The sequence below is a fragment of the Triturus cristatus genome, chromosome 5_1 (genome assembly GCF_964204655.1).
Source record: "Triturus cristatus chromosome 5_1, aTriCri1.1, whole genome shotgun sequence".
NCBI classification, from domain to species: Eukaryota; Metazoa; Chordata; class Amphibia; order Caudata; family Salamandridae; genus Triturus; species Triturus cristatus.
The window spans coordinates 633,014,317-633,038,958 of NC_140587.1; the positions used below are offsets into that span (position 1 = coordinate 633,014,317).

Here is a 24,642-nt window from a genome sequence, read left to right on the forward strand (position 1 = left end):
TTGAAAATAACTCTCTTCATTAAAAAAAGGTTCACTACTTGAACTATGCATCCATTTTCCTAAAAACACTTTCTTTAGAAAAGTTTGTTCTGTTCACTACTCTTTTCCTTTTGCTATGTGATTTCAGTACATTAACCATTTTGTCTAATGTACGCATCCTATTCAAAATTAAAATGAATAGTTTCCTTTTTAATTCTAATGCCTTTGCTGCAATGGCTTCAATTTCTTTTTTTCTCTTATAAAACTTAGCCTTTTGCTTATATTTCTTCACATCCTTTATCAAATTGGACATAACTCTTCTCTGAACCATTTTTCTACGTATCTCTTTAAACGCTGTTTTTCTGTTTAAGTTAATCTTTTTAGTTGCAGAAGGTATATTTGCATTAACTAAATTCTCAATTTTTTCCTGTCCTTTTCGATTGAAATCATTCTTTCCAGTACAGACATTTTGTACATTTTTCCTTTTTTTGAATATGTTCTTTAGAAAATTTTTTGTCTGCTTACCAGAAGATTTTTTCTTTTTCCCAACATGAGCATCTTCAACTAACTTAGGTCCTCCAGTTGTCTTCAAATATAGGTTTTTTTTGTGGTCTTTTTTTACTCTGGATTTTGTAGGCATCTTAAATTTTGTTCACTGCTCTTCAGCAATACCTGAAAAAAACTAAAAAAAAATTCCTTTATTTTATTTAAATATATTACTACATTTGTTTTCACATTAGTCACAAAACGAAATTTCTTTGCCAATTTGAAAGCACACTTACTACTCTTTTTTTTGGCAAGTGATAATCACTTTTACAGACTGACACATTATGAATCCACTTTTCAGATTTTTTAAAAAGCACATGTCCAAACTGCTTTTTCAGACCAGCACCATTTGTAACCTGGGTGACTGCCTACACTCCAGCAAGGGCAACCAGCCTTAGTGATGCTGAATGTATTTGCATTACTGACTGAAACCTCAAACCCCACTCGCTTGTGAATACTGTGCATGATTCCACATGGTAAGCAGCTGGGTGTGTGCTAAGAGTCTGCTTCTGCACCAAAAAATGGCTCCCCCTTTCCTTCTAATGCAACTGTGAAATCACCAGAGCAATACGCAATAAATCTCTGCCTCTAATTCCTATTTGCACACAGAGTCATGTTTTCACATTAGTCACAAAACGAAATTTCTTTGCCAATTTGAAAGCACACTTACTGCTCTTTTTTTTGGCAAGTGATAAACACTTTTACAGACTGACACATTATGAATCCACTTTTCAGATTTTTTAAAAAGCACATGTCCAAACTGCTTTTTCAGACCAGCACCATTTGTAACCTGGGTGACTGCCTACACTCCAGCAAGGGCAACCAGCCTTAGTGATGCTGAATGTATTTGCATTACTGACTGAAACCTCAAACCCCACTCGCTTGTGAATACTGTGCATGATTCCACATGGTAAGCAGCTGGGTGTGTGCTAAGAGTCTGCTTCTGCACCAAAAAATGGCTCCCCCTTTCCATCTAATGCAACTGTGAAATCACCAGAGCAATACGCAATAAATCTCTGCCTGTAATTCCTATTTGCACACAGAGTCATGTTTTCACATTAGTCACAAAACGAAATTTCTTTGCCAATTTGAAAGCACACTTACTGCTCTTTTTTTTGGCAAGTGATAAACACTTTTACAGACTGACACATTATGAATCCACTTTTCAGATTTTTTAAAAAGCACATGTCCAAACTGCTTTTTCAGACCAGCACCATTTGTAACCTGGGTGACTGCCTACACTCCAGCAAGGGCAACCAGCCTTAGTGATGCTGAATGTATTTGCATTACTGACTGAAACCTCAAACCCCACTCGCTTGTGAATACTGTGCATGATTCCACATGGTAAGCAGCTGGGTGTGTGCTAAGAGTCTGCTTCTGCACCAAAAAATGGCTCCCCCTTTCCATCTAATGCAACTGTGAAATCACCAGAGCAATACGCAATAAATCTCTACCTATAATTCCTATTTGCACACAGAGTCATGTTTTCACATTAGGCCCTTAAACGAAATTTCTTTGCCAATTTGAAAGCACACTTACTACTCTTTTTTTTGGCAAGTGATAAACACTTTTACAGACTGACACATTATGAATCCACTTTTCAGATTTTTTAACCCCTTCAGCGCTGGGCGAATTCCGCCGCGGTGCTGAAGGGTTCGAGCGCGGGCGGGCTCATGACGGAACGGTTCCGTCATGAGCACAGCTCAACCGTGGCTCATGACGGAACCGTTCCGTCATGAGCATGGAAGGGGTTAAAAAGCACATGTCCAAACTGCTTTTTCAGACCAGCACCATTTGTAACCTGGGTGACTGCCTACACTCCAGCAAGGGCAACCAGCCTTAGTGATTCTGAATGTATTTGCATTACTGACTGAAACCTCAAACCCCCCTCGCTTGTGAATACTGTGCATGATTCCACATGGTAAGCAGCTGGGTGTGTGCTAAGAGTCTGCTTCTGCACCAAAAAATGGCTCCCCCTTTCCATCTAATGCAACTGTGAAATCACCAGAGCAATACGCAATAAATCTCTGCCTGTAATTCCTATTTGCACACAGAGTCATGTTTTCACATTAGTCACAAAACGAAATTTCTTTGCCAATTTGAAAGCACACTTACTGCTCTTTTTTTTGGCAAGTGATAAACACTTTTACTGACTGACACATTATGAATCCACTTTTCAGATTTTTTAAAAAGCACATGTCCAAACTGCTTTTTCAGACCAGCACCATTTGTAACCTGGGTGACTGCCTACACTCCAGCAAGGGCAACCAGCCTTAGTGATGCTGAATGTATTTGCATTACTGACTGAAACCTCAAACCCCACTCGCTTGTGAATACTGTGCAGGATTCCACATGGTAAGCAGCTGGGTTTGTGCTAAGAGTCTGCTTCTGCATCAAAAAATGGCTCCCCCTTTCCATCTAATGCAACTGTGAAATCACCATAGCAATACGCAATAAATCTCTGCCTGTAATTCCTATTTGCACACAGAGTCATGTTTTCACATTAGTCACAAAACGAAATTTCTTTGCCAATTTGAAAGCACACTTACTGCTCTTTTTTTTGGCAAGTGATAAACACTTTTACAGACTGACACATTATGAATGCACTTTTCAGATTTTTTAAAAAGCACATGTCCAAACTGCTTTTTCAGACCAGCACCATTTGTAACCTGGGTGACTGCCTACACTCCAGCAAGGGCAACCAGCCTTAGTGATGTTTGCATTACTGACTGAAACCTCAAACCCCATTCGCTTGTGAATACTGTGCATGATTCCACATGGTAAGCAGCTGGGTGTGTGCTAAGAGTCTGCTTCTGCACCAAAAAATGGCTCCCCCTTTCCATCTAATGCAACTGTGAAATCACCAGAGCAATACGCAATAAATCTCTGCCTGTAATTCCTATTTGCACACAGAGTCATGTTTTCACATTAGGCCCTTAAACGAAATTTCTTTGCCAATTTGAAAGCACACTTACTACTCTTTTTTTTGGCAAGTGATAATCACTTTTACAGACTGACACATTATGAATCCACTTTTCAGATTTTTTAAAAAGCACATGTCCAAACTGCTTTTTCAGACCAGCACCATTTGTAACCTGGGTGACTGCCTACACTCCAGCAAGGGCAACCAGCCTTAGTGATGCTGAATGTATTTGCATTACTGACTGAAACCTCAAACCCCACTCGCTTGTGAATACTGTGCATGATTCCACATGGTAAGCAGCTGGGTGTGTGCTAAGAGTCTGCTTCTGCACCAAAAAATGGCTCCCCCTTTCCATCTAATGCAACTGTGAAATCACCAGAGCAATACGCAATAAATCTCTGTCTATAATTCCTCTTTGCACACAGAGTCATGTTTTCACATTAGTCACAAAACGAAATTTCTTTGCCAATTTGAAAGCACACTTACTGCTCTTTTTTTTGCCAAGTGATAAACGCTTTTACAGACTGACACATTATGAATCCACTTTTCAGATTCTTAAAAAAGCACATGTCCAAACTGCTTTTTCAGACCAGCACCATTTGTAACCTGGATGACTGCCTACACTCCAGCAAGGGCAACCAGCCTTAGTGATGCTGAATGTATTTGCATTACTGACTGAAACCTCAAACCCCACTCGCTTGTGAATACTGTGCATGATTCCAAATGGTAAGCAGCTGGGTGTGTGCAACTGTGAAATCACCAGAGCAATACGCAATAAATCTCTGCCTGTAATTCCTATTTGCACACAGAGTCATGTTTTCACATTAGTCACAAAACGAAATTTCTTTGCCAATTTGAAAGCACACTTACTGCTCTTTTTTTGGCAAGTGATAAACACTTTTACAGACTGACACATTATGAATCCACTTTTCAGATTTTTTAAAAAGCACATGTCCAAACTGCTTTTTCAGACCAGCACCATTTGTAACCTGGGTGACTGCCTACACTCCAGCAAGGGCAACCAGCCTTAGTGATGCTGAATGTATTTGCATTACTGACTGAAACCTCAAACCCCACTCGCTTGTGAATACTGTGCATGATTCCACATGGTAAGCAGCTGGGTGTGTGCTAAGAGTCTGCTTCTGCACCAAAAAATGGCTCCCCCTTTCCATCTAATGCAACTGTGAAATCACCAGAGCAATACGCAATAAATCTCTGCCTGTAATTCCTATTTGCACACAGAGTCATGTTTTCACATTAGGCCCTTAAACGAAATTTCTTTGCCAATTTGAAAGCACACTTACTACTCTTTTTTTTGGCAAGTGATAAACACTTTTACAGACTGACACATTATGAATCCACTTTTCAGATTTTTTAAAAAGCACATGTCCAAACTGCTTTTTCAGACCAGCACCATTTGTAACCTGGGTGACTGCCTACACTCCAGCAAGGGCAACCAGCCTTAGTGATGCTGAATGTATTTGCATTACTGACTGAAACCTCAAACCCCACTCGCTTGTGAATACTGTGCATGATTCCACATGGTAAGCAGCTGGGTGTGTGCTAAGAGTCTGCTTCTGCACCAAAAAATGGCTCCCCCTTTCCATCTAATGCAACTGTGAAATCACCAGAGCAATACGCAATAAATCTCTGCCTGTAATTCCTATTTGCACACAGAGTTATGTTTTCACATTAGTCACAAAACGAAATTTCTTTGCCAATTTGAAAGCACACTTACTGCTCTTTTTTTTGGCAAGTGATAAACACTTTTACAGACTGACACATTATGAATCCACTTTTCAGATTTTTTAAAAAGCACATGTCCAAACTGCTTTTTCAGACCAGCACCATTTGTAACCTGGGTGACTGCCTACACTCCAGCAAGGGCAACCAGCCTTAGTGATGCTGAATGTATTTGCATTACTGACTGAAACCTCAAACCCCACTCGCTTGTGAATACTGTGCATGATTCCACATGGTAAGCAGCTGGGTGTGTGCTAAGAGTCTGCTTCTGCACCAAAAAATGGCTCCCCCTTTCCATCTAATGCAACTGTGAAATCACCAGAGCAATACGCAATAAATCTCTGCCTGTAATTCCTATTTGCACACAGAGTCATGTTTTCACATTAGGCCCTTAAACGAAATGTCTTTGCCAATTTGAAAGCACACTTACTACTCTTTTTTTTGGCAAGTGATAAACACTTTTACAGACTGACACATTATGAATCCACTTTTCAGATTTTTTAAAAAGCACATGTCCAAACTGCTTTTTCAGACCAGCACCATTTGTAACCTGGGTGACTGCCTACACTCCAGCAAGGGCAACCAGCCTTAGTGATGCTGAATGTATTTGCATTACTGACTGAAACCTCAAACCCCACTCGCTTGTGAATACTGTGCATGATTCCACATGGTAAGCAGCTGGGTGTGTGCTAAGAGTCTGCTTCTGCACCAAAAAATGGCTCCCCCTTTCCATCTAATGCAACTGTGAAATCACCAGAGCAATACGCAATAAATCTCTGCCTGTAATTCCTATTTGCACACAGAGTCATGTTTTCACATTAGTCACAAAACGAAATTTCTTTGCCAATTTGAAAGCACACTTACTGCTCTTTTTTTTGGCAAGTGATAAACACTTTTACAGACTGACACATTATGAATCCACTTTTCAGATTTTTTAAAAAGCACATGTCCAAACTGCTTTTTCAGACCAGCACCATTTGTAACCTGGGTGACTGCCTACACTCCAGCAAGGGCAACCAGCCTTAGTGATGCTGAATGTATTTGCATTACTGACTGAAACCTCAAACCCCACTCGCTTGTGAATACTGTGCATGATTCCACATGGTAAGCAGCTGGGTGTGTGCTAAGAGTCTGCTTCTGCACCAAAAAATGGCTCCCCCTTTCCATCTAATGCAACTGTGAAATCACCAGAGCAATACGCAATAAATCTCTGCCTGTAATTCCTATTTGCACACAGAGTCATGTTTTCACATTAGGCCCTTAAACGAAATTTCTTTGCCAATTTGAAAGCACACTTACTACTCTTTTTTTTGGCAAGTGATAAACACTTTTACAGACTGACACATTATGAATCCACTTTTCAGATTTTTTAAAAAGCACATGTCCAAACTGCTTTTTCAGACCAGCACCATTTGTAACCTGGGTGACTGCCTACACTCCAGCAAGGGCAACCAGCCTTAGTGATGCTGAATGTATTTGCATTACTGACTGAAACCTCAAACCCCACTCGCTTGTGAATACTGTGCATGATTCCACATGGTAAGCAGCTGGGTGTGTGCTAAGAGTCTGCTTCTGCACCAAAAAATGGCTCCCCCTTTCCATCTAATGCAACTGTGAAATCACCAGAGCAATACGCAATAAATCTCTGCCTGTAATTCCTATTTGCACACAGAGTCATGTTTTCACATTAGTCACAAAACGAAATTTCTTTGCCAATTTGAAAGCACACTTACTGCTCTTTTTTTTGGCAAGTGATAAACACTTTTACAGACTGACACATTATGAATCCACTTTTCAGATTTTTTAAAAAGCACATGTCCAAACTGCTTTTTCAGACCAGCACCATTTGTAACCTGGGTGACTGCCTACACTCCAGCAAGGGCAACCAGCCTTAGTGATGCTGAATGTATTTGCATTACTGACTGAAACCTCAAACCCCACTCGCTTGTGAATACTGTGCATGATTCCACATGGTAAGCAGCTGGGTGTGTGCTAAGAGTCTGCTTCTGCACCAAAAAATGGCTCCCCCTTTCCATCTAATGCAACTGTGAAATCACCAGAGCAATACGCAATAAATCTCTGCCTGTAATTCCTATTTGCACACAGAGTCATGTTTTCACATTAGGCCCTTAAACGAAATTTCTTTGCCAATTTGAAAGCACACTTACTACTCTTTTTTTTGGCAAGTGATAAACACTTTTACAGACTGACACATTATGAATCCACTTTTCAGATTTTTTAAAAAGCACATGTCCAAACTGCTTTTTCAGACCAGCACCATTTGTAACCTGGGTGACTGCCTACACTCCAGCAAGGGCAACCAGCCTTAGTGATGCTGAATGTATTTGCATTACTGACTGAAACCTCAAACCTCACTCACTTGTGAATACTGTGCATGATTCCACATGGTAAGCAGCTGGGTGTGTGCTAAGAGTCTGCTTCTGCACCAAAAAATGGCTCCCCCTTTCCATCTAATGCAACTGTAAAATCACCAGAGCAATACGCAATAAATCTCTGCCTGTAATTCCTATTTGCACACAGAGTCATGTTTTCACATTAGTCACAAAACGAAATTTCTTTGCCAATTTGAAAGCACACTTACTGCTCTTTTTTTTGGCAAGTGATAAACACTTTTACTGACTGACACATTATGAATCCACTTTTCAGATTTTTTAAAAAGCACATGTCCAAACTGCTTTTTCAGACCAGCACCATTTGTAACCTGGGTGACTGCCTACACTCCAGCAAGGGCAACCAGCCTTAGTGATGCTGAATGTATTTGCATTACTGACTGAAACCTCAAACCCCACTCGCTTGTGAATACTGTGCATGATTCCACATGGTAAGCAGCTGGGTGTGTGCTAAGAGTCTGCTTCTGCACCAAAAAATGGCTCCCCCTTTCCATCTAATGCAACTGTGAAATCACCAGAGCAATACGCAATAAATCTCTGCCTATAATTCCTCTTTGCACACAGAGTCATGTTTTCACATTAGTCACAAAACGAAATTTCTTTGCCAATTTGAAAGCACACTTACTGCTCTTTTTTTTGGCAAGTGATAAACACTTTTACAGACTGACACATTATGAATCCACTTTTCAGATTTTTTAAAAAGCACATGTCCAAACTGCTTTTTCAGACCAGCACCATTTGTAACCTGAGTGACTGCCTACACTCCAGCAAGGGCAACCAGCCTTAGTGATGCTGAATGTATTTGCATTACTGAGTCCAACCTCAAACCCTTAAACTATTCTTTTTTTATACCAGTACACCTTAATTTATTGTGAAAACATAGTCCATATTATTTTACATGTTCCTCACATTTAAATTTCTCCCAAAACAGAAAATAATAAACACAACTTCAACAAAAAGAATTGCATTTCTATTATTCATTTCTTAATTCACCATATACATCCCCTCTCAAACTCTAAACTCACCTTTAAAATTAGTTAGTTGTGAAAGAAATGTGGCACTCAAACAGCAGATTATCAGAGCCAGGATCTCTGTTCTTTACACCTCTCTCCTCTCAGCAGAACCAGATAATGGCAAACTTTCCCTCTCTTTTTCCACATATATACATGTTAATTTCAAATCTCAGTGCTTCCCCCTTTTTTTCAAATGTAATCACACATTTCTATTGGTTGAAAACCAACCCTTTTCCAAAAGTACCCTTCCCCCAACTTGACCTCTGCCTAGTACCCTTCCCCCAACTTGACTTCTGCCTGCTACCATAGCAACAGCTCATGGAACACTGCTGTGTGGAGTTAGGTCAGAAGTTCGCCAAACAATGTTTCAATTCCACAGAGCAAGAGTGCTTGACTTTTCTAACCTAACAGCAAATCCATAGTACTGTTCTTTGGTAACACATTTTTCTGTACCAATACAAAACATGCTTCTATAAATTTACACATACAGCCTAGTTTTTAGTGTAGAATGGTATGAAACAGCCAATCAGTTCTTTTTTTAAAAAAAAAATATGTATGCCTCCATTTCCAAACTGTCTTTCATTTCTTTTTACCATTCTACTGAAATACACCTCCTGAGTGCATCCAGATCTCCTTTGAAGATGTTCACAGTGTGGATTGTAGGACACAGCTATGTCTTCTGGAGTGAAAAGTTTGCAGAGAAAACAGGTATGGTGAGAGACCTTGCTTTGCCAAATGTAGACATTAAATGGATTGGTCAGAGAGGGTTAAAGTGGCACCAATTGATGCCATTGGTGAAATCCTTCATGCAAAACCAACACCCTGACCTCATAATAGTGCACTGCGGTGGCAATGACCTAGGCACTTTGACTGGGGTAGGTCTGGAAATGCTTATGAAGGACACCTTTGCACAACTGTTTTCACTTTTCCCTAAAACTGCCTTTGTGTTTTCTAACATATGCCAAAGGCAAAAATGGAACTGGTCCAATCATTTCTGTCCACAGATTGACAAAGCAAGAAAGCACGTCAACAAATCTGTTTCTGCTTTCCTCCGTGACTATGGTATGGGTTCCATTTACCACAACAACTTGCGTTACGACATGCAAGACATTTATAGAGGAGATGGTGTGCACTTCAATGATGAAGGGAACAGAGTTTTCCTCTTGAACCTTAGACTCTGCATCGGTACTTACTTGTAGGTACCACTTAAAAATCACTTCATAAACACAACGGCTCTTTTTAGAGCCCCCTAATATCTAAACTCTTAAATCTGCATTTCATTTCTTTTTTTATTTTTTTTTTCTACCGTACGCTTACTGTACGCGTACCCCGCGATTTTTTTTTAAAATCAATAAATGTTTTCTTTGTACTTTTCTGTCCTTCTTTGACCCCCTTACAAATGTTAGGGGGTCTGTAACTCTCCTCCTTGCCCCCTTTTCTTGTTATCACTCTTTTTTTTCTGAGTGAAACACACGAAATGGCGGCCGCCGCTTCCTGGTTTCGGCCGATTCGAATGTTTACTAAGATCTAAAAGCCAATCAGAATCGTGCTCACGCACGCCACCGTACGCGTACGGTAAGCGTACCGTAAGCGCACCGTAAGCTGGCTCAGATATATATATTGATTTAAAGGCTATTTTCTCAGAATCTACTGAACAGATTTACACCAAACCTACAAAAGGCACTTCCTTGACCTGAGGACTACCTCTCTGCCAAATTTCTAGTAATTCTGTTCAGCCGTTCGGGCTGTAGCCCTGTCTAAAGGTCCTATGGAAAAATGCATGGGAAAAACGCATTTTGGGACCCCCCTTTTATCTCAGCCCCCGCTTGACGCATCCCCCCGAGACTTTCAGGGAAGGAGCGGAGCGTAGCGCCCCACCTATTTTGAAAAATTCGCGAGGATTCGTCGACCGGCCCCAAAGTTATTCAAAATAGAATGTTGCGGATTTCCTATGGAAACGTGGTCCTAACTATAACTACCTACTGGCGACCGCCAGTAGGTAATATATATATATATATATATATATATATATATATATATATATATATATATATATATATGTATATATGGACAAAACGCTGTGTTATTCATTCCTTGAAAAAACAGCAACCGCGGACAACTTTCTGCTTTCCAGACAGTGATTTTTATTCGGAGCACAGACAACGACCAACTCGACGCATTTCGGGACAGATTCCCTTTCTCACGATATTGTGTTGTTTTGCCAAGAAGCATTTACATTTTTAAGAAGTCTTGAAAATTTAGAGTGGAAGAGTAATTACTCTCTCTTATCGCTAGATGTCATGAGTCTTTACACTTGCATTCCGCACGATTTGGGACTTACAGCATGCAGATACTTCCTCAATGAAAGATCTATCTCGTACCTTTTTCATACAGAGATGTTGGTAGAAATGATGACCTCCTGTTTAAAACAAAATTTCTTCATCTTTGACGGTAAAATCTTTAAACAGTCCCTCGGTACTTCGATGGGGACTTGCTTTGCTTCTTGCTTTGCGGGTCTCTATCTAGGGTACTGGGAGGAGAAAGTGGTCAGAGAACTTGACATGTTTAAAAACAAGGTAGCGATGTGGGTAAGATATATCGACAATATCTTTTGTGTTTGGAAGGGTGATGAAAGTGAAGCTAATGTTTTTGTTGAAAATTTAAATGATAACAGCTTCAACCTCCAGTTCACAAGCCAATGGTCACAAGCCAGCAGTGAGTTTTTGGATCATTCACTCACTATCCAAGATGATGGTTTAAAAAGTTCTCTATTCAGAAAAAAGACTGCGGGCAATAGTCTTCTTCACGCACGTAGTTGTCATCCTAAGTCTCTGCTGAACAGCATCCCTTTAGGGGAATTGCTACGAGCAAAACATATTTGTAGTACACAGGAGAGCTATGATAGAGAGGAGAAAGTGATGACCAAGAGATTCTTGGAGAGAGGTTATTCCAATTCAATCATAGGCAAAGCAAAAGCAGAAGCTGCCAAAAGATCTAGGGAGTCACTGCTGGTTGGGAAGGAGAAAGGAAAGGAAGAATGGATTGAAAAAATCAGGTTCATTACCACCTTTAACAATCAGGCTCAGGAAGTACGTAAAAGTCTGAATAAATTTTGGCCAGTACTACACACAGATAAAGATCTTTCCCAGAGTGTTGAAATGTTTCCACAAATTACATATAGGAAAGCGAAATCATTGAAAGATACATTGTGTAGAGCTGTTGAACCAACAAGTTTGAAGACCTTAGGAGTGCAAGGATTCTACACATGTAAAAAATGTAAGGCTTGTAAACATAGTAAGAACCGCAAAGAATGTGTACTATCTCCAGAGAACAAGCCCTACAAAATTCTCAAACATACTTCATGCAACGCATATTTTGCAGTGTATGCTTTATTTTGCCCTTGCCAAAAAGCATATATTGGAAGTACCATACATAAAGCAAAGATTAGAATTTTGGAACATCTGCGCGCCATTAAACATGGTGACAAACAGAATCCTGTAGCTCGACATTTCTGTACCCATCATAGTCAGAACAGCGATTTGCTCAGTTTCTGTGTTCTTGATACAGTTAAAACCAACAAAAGAGGTGGAAACAGGGTTCAAGATTTTAGACGCCTTGAGTCTAAGCTCATTATTCAATATAGAACCCTAGCCCCAATAGGCCATAACTGTGACGAAGAACTGACAGTGCATTTGGGGTAAAGTGCATGTCTTTTTTTCTCCCTTTTGCTTCAGGGCCTATCTGCATTACTTGGAGATTTAGATAGTAAGTAGCCACTGCCATATTGTAGATATAACGAAAACCAGTGCAACATTTTAAGGTTATGTGTATTTTTTTGTAAGATTTTATAATAAGATATTGTATCTATAGGTCAGTTGATATTTTTTTTTTGTCTTTTTCAGATGAAGGTGTTGGTCGACAGAGAAGAAATGCGAAAGAACTAAAGTATCTTTTTCTTGCCCACTGGGGCTTTGATCATTATGTGCATCCTATGTTCACCCATACACGTTGATAATTATTAGCACTCTAACATCAGGTGTGCCCACATGGGCATTATTGTCAATGCACATTTTTCTGTTGAGTTTGAAGTGTAAATACCGTACAGTTTATTCCTGCACATTTTGTCGTTTCACCCAGATTTCAGGTGTTTATTTTACATCTGAATTTAGTATTGGTAAAACGCTTTAATTACTAAATCCGTGTTACGAAGAACATTTGTTATTATGTGCGCACAAAATTATTATGTTCAGTTCTTTCACAAGTATGATTAACTGATTCTTCATTCAGACTGTTGGGCACCTTTCATTGTTCAATCTTTATTGACATAACAGAGCGGCTTCGTGAAGTAACGGAGAACCGCATAGTCTGTTTTCACTGTTTACTATGGTCACATGATTATTTAAATGCTTCTTGGCAAAACAACACGATACTCGCGAGAAAGGGAATTTGTCCCGAAACGTGTCGAGTTGGTCGTTGTCTGTGCTCCGAATATAAATCACTGTCTGGAAAGCAGAAAGTTGTCCGCGGTTGCTGTTTTTTCAAGGAATGAATAACACAGCGTTTTGTCCATACGTAGAGGATTGCCACCTCACCGCGGACCACCATCGCAAGTGAGTAGTGAGAAAGGCTTTTTATATATATATATATATATATATATATATATATATATATATATATATATATATATATATATATATATATATATATATGTATAACACAAAGGTTAAAGAGATGTTATAGCTAGGTGAACATTTCAGTTAAAAACACAGCCACTGAAGTTCACCAGATATGGTTTTCTCAAGTATCTATAACTCACACCGCACCATGTAATGTACAGTGTAGTCATCAATGATTTAATTTCAAAGGTTACAGTGATGTTATCAATGATGCCATGGAACATGTCATGAACGATGTAATATGGGAAGTAATTAGAAGTGCATAGCAAGTGTGCAAATTATAGTTACTTTAGAGCACTAGCTTTATTCACTTGAGATAACTATAACTGGTGAATTTCAGTGGTTTTGTTCATTTAAAAATGCTATGTTTTAACCATCTAATTATAGCCTTTGTTTTGTTTTGCAAATTTCAATTTCTTTTAATGCAAAGTAGGATAATATTCGATGCCTAACTATAACATCACTTTAACCCATGTTTTTTTCTGTGAATTTCTGTTGTTTTTTGTGTAAAGTAATATTTTATTGCCAATTTTAAAAACCAACATCTTTTTGTTCAATAGTGATTTATTTTGCCAGACAATGGGGACCAGCATGGTGGCTACCTGTGCTCCCAGCCTGGCATGTTTATATGTCGGGGCTTTTGAACAGAAGCACATCTTCAATGAAGCAGCACCATTCCATGAAAATGTTCTCCACTGGTTGCACTTTATTGACGATGAGTTTTTCATTTGCCAGGGCGACCAAGAAACATTTGTCAACTTTATACAGTGGTTGGATTGTGGAGAGCCAAATCTGAGGTTGACATTTACAATGAGCAAAACATTCTGTGATTTTTTGGAAATCAAAATTGTTGTAAGAGAGGGGTTTCAAGAAGTAGAACTTTTCAGAAAATCCAGTGATAGGAACACAATTCTCCATTATAGTAGCAATCATCCTAGATGCCAAAAAGATAATATACCATATGGTAAGTTTCTCCGCTTGAGGAGGAACTGTATGAAGAGAATGGACTTTGAGAGACATGCTGAGATTCTGAAAGAAAAATTAAAATGTAGGGGCTACCCCAGCAAGATCATTAAACAGGCCCACAAGCAGGCAAAATATTTTAATACAGAGATTTTCTTTGAAAACTATGGACAGAAAAATAGCACTGATATGGATCAGATCGATAGTCTCTGTGACCAGCTACTCAGGTCTGAGCAATAAAATAAAGAACATAATACATAGAAACTGGTCCCTTTTGACAGATAGGAACACAGTAACAATAGAAAACCTCCATTTGAATACAGAAGGAACAGAACCATCAGGAATTGTGTTGCCCATACCTACAGAAAACCCAAACAAACATCTCAGGTTGGTATAGATAACAAGAAAATAATAGGTAATTACCCATGTAACTCTTGCATTAATTGTAGTTCGGTTATCAAAGAAAATGAGACAAAAGTAAATGGAATTAAACATACTTTTAATGCTATGTTTAATTGCAAGACAAGAAATGTGATATACCTACTTATTTGTCCCTGTAACAAAGGCTATGTCGGAGAGACCGGTCGAGAAATTCGACTACGCCTCAACGAATATAGGTCAGCCTTCAGAGCAGGTAAAAGAAATGCACCAGTAACAGAACATTGGCTAGAGCATAAACATAAGTTAGAAGATATAACATGGTGCATACTGGAGAGAATATCTGGTACCAAAAGAGGGGGAAACATTGATAAAAAGAGAAAATGTAGGGAACAATACTACATGAGTATATTTTTAAAATATCTTTACGGGTTGAACAATAGGAAGGAATGGGAGAGAATTTTAAAATAAAGTTTCATCCCGTTTGCTTACCCCATCCCGCATGAGCGCCAATGTTTTAAATGAATAGTTTCATACACTAACTGATGGTCACCACCTAGATAGTATAAATTCTAATACAATTTATAAGTTTAATTTAAGTGTCTGATTAATGAAGATATGACTCCTAACATTAATGAATGAGCAGTAGAGACTAGCTACATGTGTCTGTGGTCATCAAACTAGACGGTCTAAGATGGCTGCCATTGATATCAGTGATGTACAGCGAGATTCCTCAGTGGTAGTTTGGGATTTGAACCACTCTAAGACACACGAGTTGAGGTTTGGTTAAAATTTCATGATCCAACATGCCTCATCATTTCTAGTGTTGATATAAAGAAGCTGAGCCTAATTTAGATGTGAAACCAACACTGTTAAATATCTGAGGCAATAGTCCTTATCATAAGTAAAAACAGTCTAAATTGGCCGCCAGATTTTGATGATGGAGTTCACGCCCTCTGATATGACCCCGGAAGCAAATAACTCGATCATTTGGTGGGAAATGGAGTGTATATAACTAGGAAGCTCAGACCACAACTGATCTTTACCAGAACAACTCGTATTCGGGGATACTTAAAGAATAGAAGCAGTAAGTGGATATGACACTGCAATAATTTATGCCGTTTAGCATTATCGTGATATAGTTTAGTGAATAATTTCATTCAGCTAAGTGGAGGGCTGGTCCCCATAGGAACTTTTATTATTATAAAAAAGTTTTTGTATATATTTTTAGGATACATATTTTCTACGTGGAGTAAAAATTGAGTTGTCTTCTTAACCAGGGACATATGAGTGGGACATATCTTTAAAATAGCATGTATTTGAAGCAGAGTAAATTACATGATAAACCTCTAATAATACACCAGCTATAAATGTTACACTCCTAGAAAAAGGCAATATATGATGCATCTATACTTATCTGTAATTTATATGTTACAGAGACTGCTGCCAAAAACTATGATATGTCACTTAATACTCTGGGAAATTACTGAAATACGGTGACCAGAAATTTTTAAATAAACGCACGCTTCCTCATTGATGAAAGGAAAGAGTGAAAACCAGTGAAGATTGGAACTGATAAGGGTATGCACATTTTTAGAATTGTTTCCCTTTTATCAAAATAGGTATGAATTCCTTTAAATACATGTCAATAACTTCAACATGTATCCTCTTTAATTCAGATTATAATCGTAAGTAACTACTGGTACATATATCTCTTGGAGTTTTCCTACCACAATGAGATTTATTATTTGTGGCTCAGACAACATACCTCAAGTGAGTGTTTTGATTGATAATATAGTGGCCAAATGTGTTGAATGAGAAAATGTGATAATAAAAAACCCAGGATATTAATTGAATATGTATCACTTTTACACGTGTATTTGAATGTATAGTTGTTCAATGACTCATTTTTGGACTACTACAAGGGGATCCTTTTGGAGGTTTGAGTGTTGGCTTGACTGTTGGTTTTATAAAATAGTCCTGTTTTTTGCATTATTAGGTAGTGCTCTAACAGTATTTTCTGTTGTATTTTAAACTTCTGCCCATAGAGAGAACTCAACTGTCTTTTAAAAATAAAGCTTGCCCTGAAGAAGGTGGTGCAGAATAAGACAAGTCCACCGAAACGCCGCGTCAACACTTTTAGTTTTACTATACTTTATTGGTTTGATTCACTGTTTTTAAAAGATTGTTTTTATGGGATTTTGATAGTATGTGAAATGTTTATTAAGAGTTATTCATGTGAAGAGATTCACAGATAAAAATCAGTGTATGAATATTGTTTTTTTTTAAACAAGTGTAAATAGGAGGAATGACAAAGGAGGCTTTCTGTTTTTGTTTCACATCTTAGTATAAGATTGATCTATGAAAAATGTTTTATGAAATATTTATTTAGAACATTGACACTGAGTATGTGGCTCTGTATATAAATATCAATTATTGTGATTCAGTGTTACATGAATATAAAAGGAACATTTTTTAATAATGGAGGAGACAAAAAACAGGTTTTATATATTTTGAGTATGTATGCATGAATGTGATAATAGAAGAACAATAAGGGTACTCCACAAGATTAATTGAATCAGCACAAGGGGGACAATAGTTTTTTATGTGGATATTTTATTGCCATACATAACAGAAACACTACGCCATGACAGCTTGCGGCCAGGCCCTGCGTCCAACCCCTCGTAAACAGCCAACCCCATGCCGTGCATAGGTTTTGACTTTGTGAGGTATGGGCTGGCCTTGGGCCAGGCCCTGAGACCAATTCCTGTAGTTGCTCAATCACCCTCCACTGTGCACAAGCTATGCACGGGGGTTGGGCGATGGTGTGGCACCCAAACTCCAAAGGGTGAGCATGGCTAAGGCAGAGCTATTGACTTTGTCAAAGGATCTGGAGCATCAAAATATAAGAAGTGGGCTCATTGTCTTTGTGAAGGGTTCAGAATCTCAACATAGTAAAGCACATGTATTGTATTTGTCAAAAGATTCCCAACATATATAATGAAATATATATTTCAATAATCCACACATTTAATTTCAGTATTAAGTAAAAGTGAGTGTGATTAGAAGAAAAAATAAAGTTTATTTAACAAAATCACCAACACATCTTAGAATGTTTTATGTTAACATTTTCAAGCTACAAAGTGCAAAAAGCTCCAGCCAGAAGTGCATTAGATGAATATATGATAAGCTCATCAGCGGTCATGGATTTAATGGATTTAATGACCCAGGACACTTTTGATTTGTTTTTAATGTTGCTGGGGGGTGGCTGAACGCCCTGCAGCCTGCCAAACAATGAAAAAATGCTTGGTTGTGGCCCTACCTATTTTAAAAGCACCACCAGGCTGAAAATATATGTTTAAAAAGCCCACTTATGGCATTATGGGGCACTCCTTGCAAGGAGAATTAAATAATAAATGACCAGCTCCTGCCACTCATTTATTATTCATATTTTTGATTCATAGGTTGGGTGCCTCAGTGCTCAACCTGGTTATCTATATCATTTTTTTGGGGGGGGGGGCCACAGGGAGGTCCCAGGGCTCCAGCGACACCACCGGCTCCCCTGCAAGAACCAATCCTTGGTGCTAGCAGGAGCCAGAAATTCTTTAATATTTTTTTTAATAAATATGGGGGATGAGGATGTGTAACACCTCTATCCAAGCCGGTACTGGAGCTGAAGTTAAGTTAAATGGGAAGGGTGAATGCATTCCCGCTCTTCAAGCCTTTATAGGCTGTGGGAACACCATCGTCCTGGGCCATATTCTTAAGTGGAGGGGACATGCAGCCTGAACCTGAACCTTTACAGCCCTAGCGATCCTCCATCCATGTATTTAGATGGGAGGCCTTTACAGGCCCCAGGGATCCCATCACTGGGACCCAAAGTGGGTGCCCTGGGGCCCAACGACAAAGTTGGGGTCGCGGGGAAGTCGCAGAGGCCCGCAGCCCTGCCGGCACCCCTGCATGCACCCTTTCTGGGTGCAGCTGGAACTGGTTTGCTCCTGTCTGGCAGGAGCAGGAGCAATCTCAGTTACCCTTATGTGCCCTCGGGGGCCAGAGAACTGAAAGCAGTGCAGCAGATACACATCAACATAGAGAAGTGACATCTCCACAGCAGTTCTTGGCTTTCAAATGACAGTATGTAATAACACTGTAATAACAATGTTATTTACAATAGTTGTTATAATATAAACAACTATTTTCTGTTATTGATGTTCCTCTGCATGCATGGAACAATGTTCCTACTGAGTATGTTTGTTTGCACTATATATGTGTGCTTGATAAAAATCAAGCACACAGGCATGATAAGATAATATGTCAAGAGGAAATATAAACTCGAATTTCTGTGTATTTCATAGAGGCTTTATGTGTGTGCATGTTTGAAACCTGAAATGTGAAACCGATGTAAAGCCTTTTTTTCAGTAAGTATTTTTGAAAATAAATCAGAAATAAAAGTAATGTTGCACTGGCAAATCATTGCGTTTATTTGTACCCTGATTTGCTGGTGAGACATTTCTTTATTGTGATTGCGTCCAAAACACACACTTAAATCATGCTTCTATTGCTGCAATGGAAAGAGTTTATTTAAGTATGCATTTACAAAGAAAATAATGTGAATAAAAGCCTTTGTTTAAGCATATGTTTTGCACTTAATTCAGATGCACTCAGGATTAAAAGTAATGTTCCACTAGCCAATCAAAATAAAAAATAAACGAAGCACGTTGAAAGTATTCGACTTTGATTTGCCTTTGCAACATTACATTTAATTCTGAATGTGTTGCTGTGAATTACTTTTACAACGTGTGCTTAAACAAAGGCTTTGCATTGCTTCATTTCACCCAAATATAGGGCCTGATGACCACCGTATTTGCAGTGGTGGTGGTCCGTATGCCATATTATGACTACATGGAGTCATAGCAACAGAGGACTGCCGGCTGCACCAGGGAACAGCCGTTCCCTGGTGGTGGCACAGCGGAGGCTCAATGCAATATGCTGAGCGTGACTAGCGCAGTTCTGTTCAGCGTATTACAAGTTCCGCCACTGCCAGCCATTTCATGAACCCCCGCCATGGGTCTGTATTTCCTCCCTGCAAAAGGACCGTCTGCCTGTACGAGAAAACTTGTAATCAGGCAGGTGGCCTTGCGCGGCTTTCGTGGTGCTTTGTCCGTGGAGAGCTGGTGCCGCACCGCCAAAGTCGTAATTAGGCCCAAAGTCTTTAAATTGAAGTGATAGAAGTGATATTTAGCCACGTGCATTGAAAGTCAATCATGGGCACTCAGAATTATATATCATGCCAATTCTGAACCTGAGTACTGACGTACACCAATCATGTGTAGAATGCATGTGAATTACCTTTACAACATGCGCTTAAACAAACTCTTTGCATCACTTCATTTTGTTTGTAAACAGGTACCCAAATAAAGTCTTTAAATTGAAGTGTTAAAAGTGTGATTTAGCCATGTGTTTTGAAAGTCAATCACGGGCACGCAGAATTGCAAGTGTATCATACTGATACCGGACCTAAGTGTTGACGCACACCAATCATGTGGAAAATAGCTAACCAGGCGCCCTCGAAAAACAGCTTCTGGCGTTTCACCTCGGTCTTTGAACGCAGAGTAAATATTATGAGATAAAAACAAGATTTACAGGCCTCTTTACAGAAAGATTGGAAGCCTTTGTGTAAGCGTATGTTTTGCAATTAAATCACGTGCACTCAGAATTAAAAGTAATGTTGCACCGGTAAATCAAAATAAAAATAAACGCAGCATGTTGAAAGTGTTTGACTGTGATTTGCCCGTGCAACATCACATTACATTATGAATGTGTGTGAATTACTCTTAAAACATGCGCTTAAACAAATGCTTTTCATAGCTTGATTCTGTTTGGAAACACACACACATGTCAATTCTTTAAATTGAATTGATAGAAGTGTGATTTAGCCACGTGTTTTGAAAGTCAATCACGGGCACTCACAATTACAAGAATATCATACTGATGTTAGACCTGAGTGTTGATATACACCAATCATGTGTAGAATGCATGTAAATTACTTTTACAACATGCGCTTAAACAAAGACTTTGCATCGCTTAATTTTGTTTGTAAATACGCATCCAAATACAGACATTAATTGAAGTGATATAAGTGTGATTTTGACCACATGTTTGGAAAAGTCAATACTGGGCACACAGAATCACAAGTATATCATACCGATGCTTGACTTGAGTGCTGACGTACACAAATCATGTGTGAAATAGCTAAACAGGGGCCCCTTAAAAAACAGCATCTGGCATTTGACCTCGATCTTTGAATACACAAATGTGACAAGATAAGAACAGGATTTTCAGGACTGTGTACAGAGGAGCTTTGAGCAGCAAGTGAAAACATGAGCGCTCGTGTTAAGAGCTCTTTAACAAGGAAAAAATGAGTTCCTGAAACAGAACCAGAAATGGAAACTGTGGAGGGATAGTGTAGATTGTCCACGTCTATAGGAGGGCTAAACACAGGAAGACACATGACAATGCATGCCATGGACAAATGGGTAGAAAGAATATGAGAGCGACGATGGAGATAGCAAATGGGAAGCCTAGGGGTAGGCTTAAGCCCATTCAGTATATGCATGTCTTTTCAAGACAGTGCATGTGCTGTATAGTTGACACCTGAAAATGGAGGCTCCCACCCGATGGGAGCATTTTTGCAGCTCCTGTCGGGCGGGAGCACACATTTTCATCCTGCCTGAGTTCAGCAGGCAGGGAAACAGAGTCCCAGTGGTGAGATTCCCAGGGCCCGCCCACCCTCCCCTTCCATTATATATTGGACCTGGGTGGTGTGGTCCCCAGGCCTCGGAAATCCCTGCAGGATGGCTCCTTTAAAAAAAAAATGATGCTCTCATCAACATTTTAATTATAATTCAAATAGACCACGCAGGGAGGGCCAGCTCCCGGGGGGGTCTTCGTATAATAATTTTTGGGGAGGGAGGTATGCGTGACATGCAGCCCCCCTCTGGTCCGCACCATTGGACACCGGGGATCCTATCCCCCAGGCCGGATGTCTTTTAAGAAGGGAAGGGAGGGGTATGGTGCCCCTTTCCAAGCCTCTCAAGCCTCTTTTGGGCCCCGGGGACCCCATCCCTGGTGCCAAATTACTAATAGAAGTAGAGAATGGCAGTGTGCTCCTCTCTCTGTGTTGCTATTGGTCCCAGTGACACCATCCTCTGGGCACGATAATTTGCAGTGTCTAGGACAGCCCACCCCGGGAGACTGTAATTACCTGTCCAGGGGAGTGTGGGCATACCCTGTTGGCAGTCTCTCAGACAGGGAACTCCACTTTGCTCCCCCCAGCGGGAGCTGTTAATAACAGATGCTCCTGCCAGGTAGAAGAAAAGAAAAGGTGCTGGCTCCCACCCATGATGTTTTTTGAATCCCCCAATTTCGCACCTACTATTGACACCTTTATCCCCAGGGATTGGGCCATGGGGCCCTTAAGGTTCATGGATGGGGGCCACATGCCCCTTTCCCTTATTAAAAAAATGCTGCTTCGGGGGATTGGGTCCCAGCATACTGGAAAGGCTGAGCTAGGGGGACCAGCCCTCCCTTATGAAAACAATATATGGGTTTCCCGGGTAAGTACCAGAATACCCACAAGAATTAATTTTTTTAAAGTACATAATGAGCTGCAGGAGCAGCTCATGTGTTATTCAATGCTCCTTTGAAGGAAGAAGCACCCTATAATGCCCTTGAAGGGCTTTATTTTTTTAAACTTTTTTTGAGCTTGGTGGTGCCTCTAGAATAGGTAGGGGCACCACTGAACCCTTTTTTGTTTTACATTTGTGGGGGTTGCAGGGAGTCCAGCAGCCTTCCAACACCATAAAGAAACAGCAAGTTTTCTGGGTCTTCAAATGCATGACCCCAGGAGAACTTAACATATTTTTAAAGCTCTATGCTCTTCAATTGGAGTGAAAGGTCCTCTTGCGGTTGTTTTTATGATTGCATTTTATGGGGCGAAAAAATTAGCCTAGAGACATTTTTTTTATAGCAATATGTCTCTGACTATTTTTTCTGACATTTTTTACCCACCAAATGTAATAACAAAAACTATGTAGAAAGAAAGAGTCACATGTTTTTTATTAAAACGATATTAAATAATTTTTTAAATAATCAATATTAATTCACATCGCATTGTTTGAATTATTGAAATATACATTTGATTAAAAATATTGGAGATCTGTTTTATATAAACTGATATGCTGACCTCTTGATGAAGCCAATAGGCTCACTTTTTGTATGTTGATGTTGCAGAAGGCCATGCATGGTATGGAGTTGATTGCTCTCAGGCCAGGCACTGTGGCCAACTCCAAGCCGCACACAGATGGGCCAGCTGTGCATGGACAAATACATGTGGGGTGGAGGGTTGGTTGCCCATGAGGTGGCGGGTTGAATGCAGGACATGGCCACAGTAAAAAGTCCACAAAGTAACTCAGTAACATCTACAAATTACTGCTCTAGTTAAAAAAACCTTTCTAAAAATATATGTATATTATAGTTATGTAATGGCTCCAAACACCCAATCCTCTAGGACCTACAGCCAGTATTGTGTCCTGGTGACCCCATCCCGTGGGACACAAAGATAGTTCAGTTTTTTCCTCTGCTCACATACATGCAGGCAGGGGACACTGAATTGCTCCTGCCCAGAGGGAGCAGAAATAACAAGCTATTGGTGCCGGGGGGGACACAATAAAAAATAGCCAGCTCCTACTGGAACATGGAATTGGTGCTGGTGGGGGAGCCGTCAGGTTTGTGGCGGCCTTGGGCCTCACCCCACATCACCTAGAAGAGGCTAGAGTTGTGGACGCCCCACAAAAAAGGCAAACTAAAGTGTGGCTGGTTTCTATGTGCACCCCTGGATGATTGCACACTGAGAAGCTAGTAGGGCTGTTGGGTTTGGAGCTCCCCTACAGCCCCCCAACAGAATGTCAAACTGTGGGTATCCACAGTGGGATTAGGACACCCCCCATAATTGAGGAAAGAAATAATAAATGTGCGGCCAGTGCTGCTCATTTATTATTCGCTGCTCCTTGGCATGGAACACCCTATAATGCCCTTCAAGGGCTAATTTGTTTTCCTGCTTTGTGGTGCTCCAAACTGGACAGGAGCACCACCAGCATGTTACAAAAATTTTGTGTGGGGGTAGAGTGTGATGCAGGGAGTTCAGCAGCTCTCAACAAAGTAGTAATGCTGTTTTTCATGGGGTGTATACAGTATGACCCAAGGAAAGCTTTCTGTTGTTTGCAAGCATCCTATAGCTAGAGAATGCACTCTTTGCCTAAAGATTGTAGGGTCAGTTTTATGGCTGTGTTACCTGGCCTGAAAACTATTAAAAAAGACTCTAATGTGTGTCTAGTATTGTTGAGAAAGACAATAAATGTATTTTTAGATATTGCTGTGGTCACCACTTGCCAAAGCCAATAGTGTTGTCTTGTGCATTGCTATCATCACCTCTTGACAAAGCTAAAATGCATGACTTCATATAATGATTTGGCGACCCCTTGGCAAAGCCTGTAAGTGTGCTTTGTATATTGATGTAGTGACTCCTTGACAAAGTCAATAGAAAAGCCCTGTATATTGATGTGGTCACCCCTTGACATAGTTAATACATTGGCCTTCATATAATTATGTGGTGACCCGTTGACAAAGCCAGTAGGCTTGCCTAATAAATACTGATGTAGTCAGCTCTGATGAAGCCATTAGATCTACGTTATTTAAAATGACACCCCTTTATATTGTGATGAGTGCTCTCATTGCCTGGCCGGGTAGAGGTCAAGGGGTAGGCCACCCCCGGTGGGGTTGGATGCAGGGCATTTCCGCCACAGATCAGTGATGTTGTAGTTAGGTGTGTTAGAAAGATCATACTTTGCGTTGAACAATAGACATGGAAATTAACTGCAAAAGCTAACAATAAAGTGACATTATAGTAAGGTAGGGTGCTAAGATCTTATTTTACCTTAAAAAAAACAGAA

General features: G+C 39.9%; 1 protein-coding gene across 1 annotated transcript in view; it reads right to left on the reverse strand.

The window, feature by feature from the left end:
• The window catches only part of LOC146831305 (cytochrome P450 7A1-like), a 173,632-nt gene that overhangs the window by 146,298 nt on the left and 2,692 nt on the right, over positions 1–24,642 (reverse strand). The window lies entirely within an intron of this gene.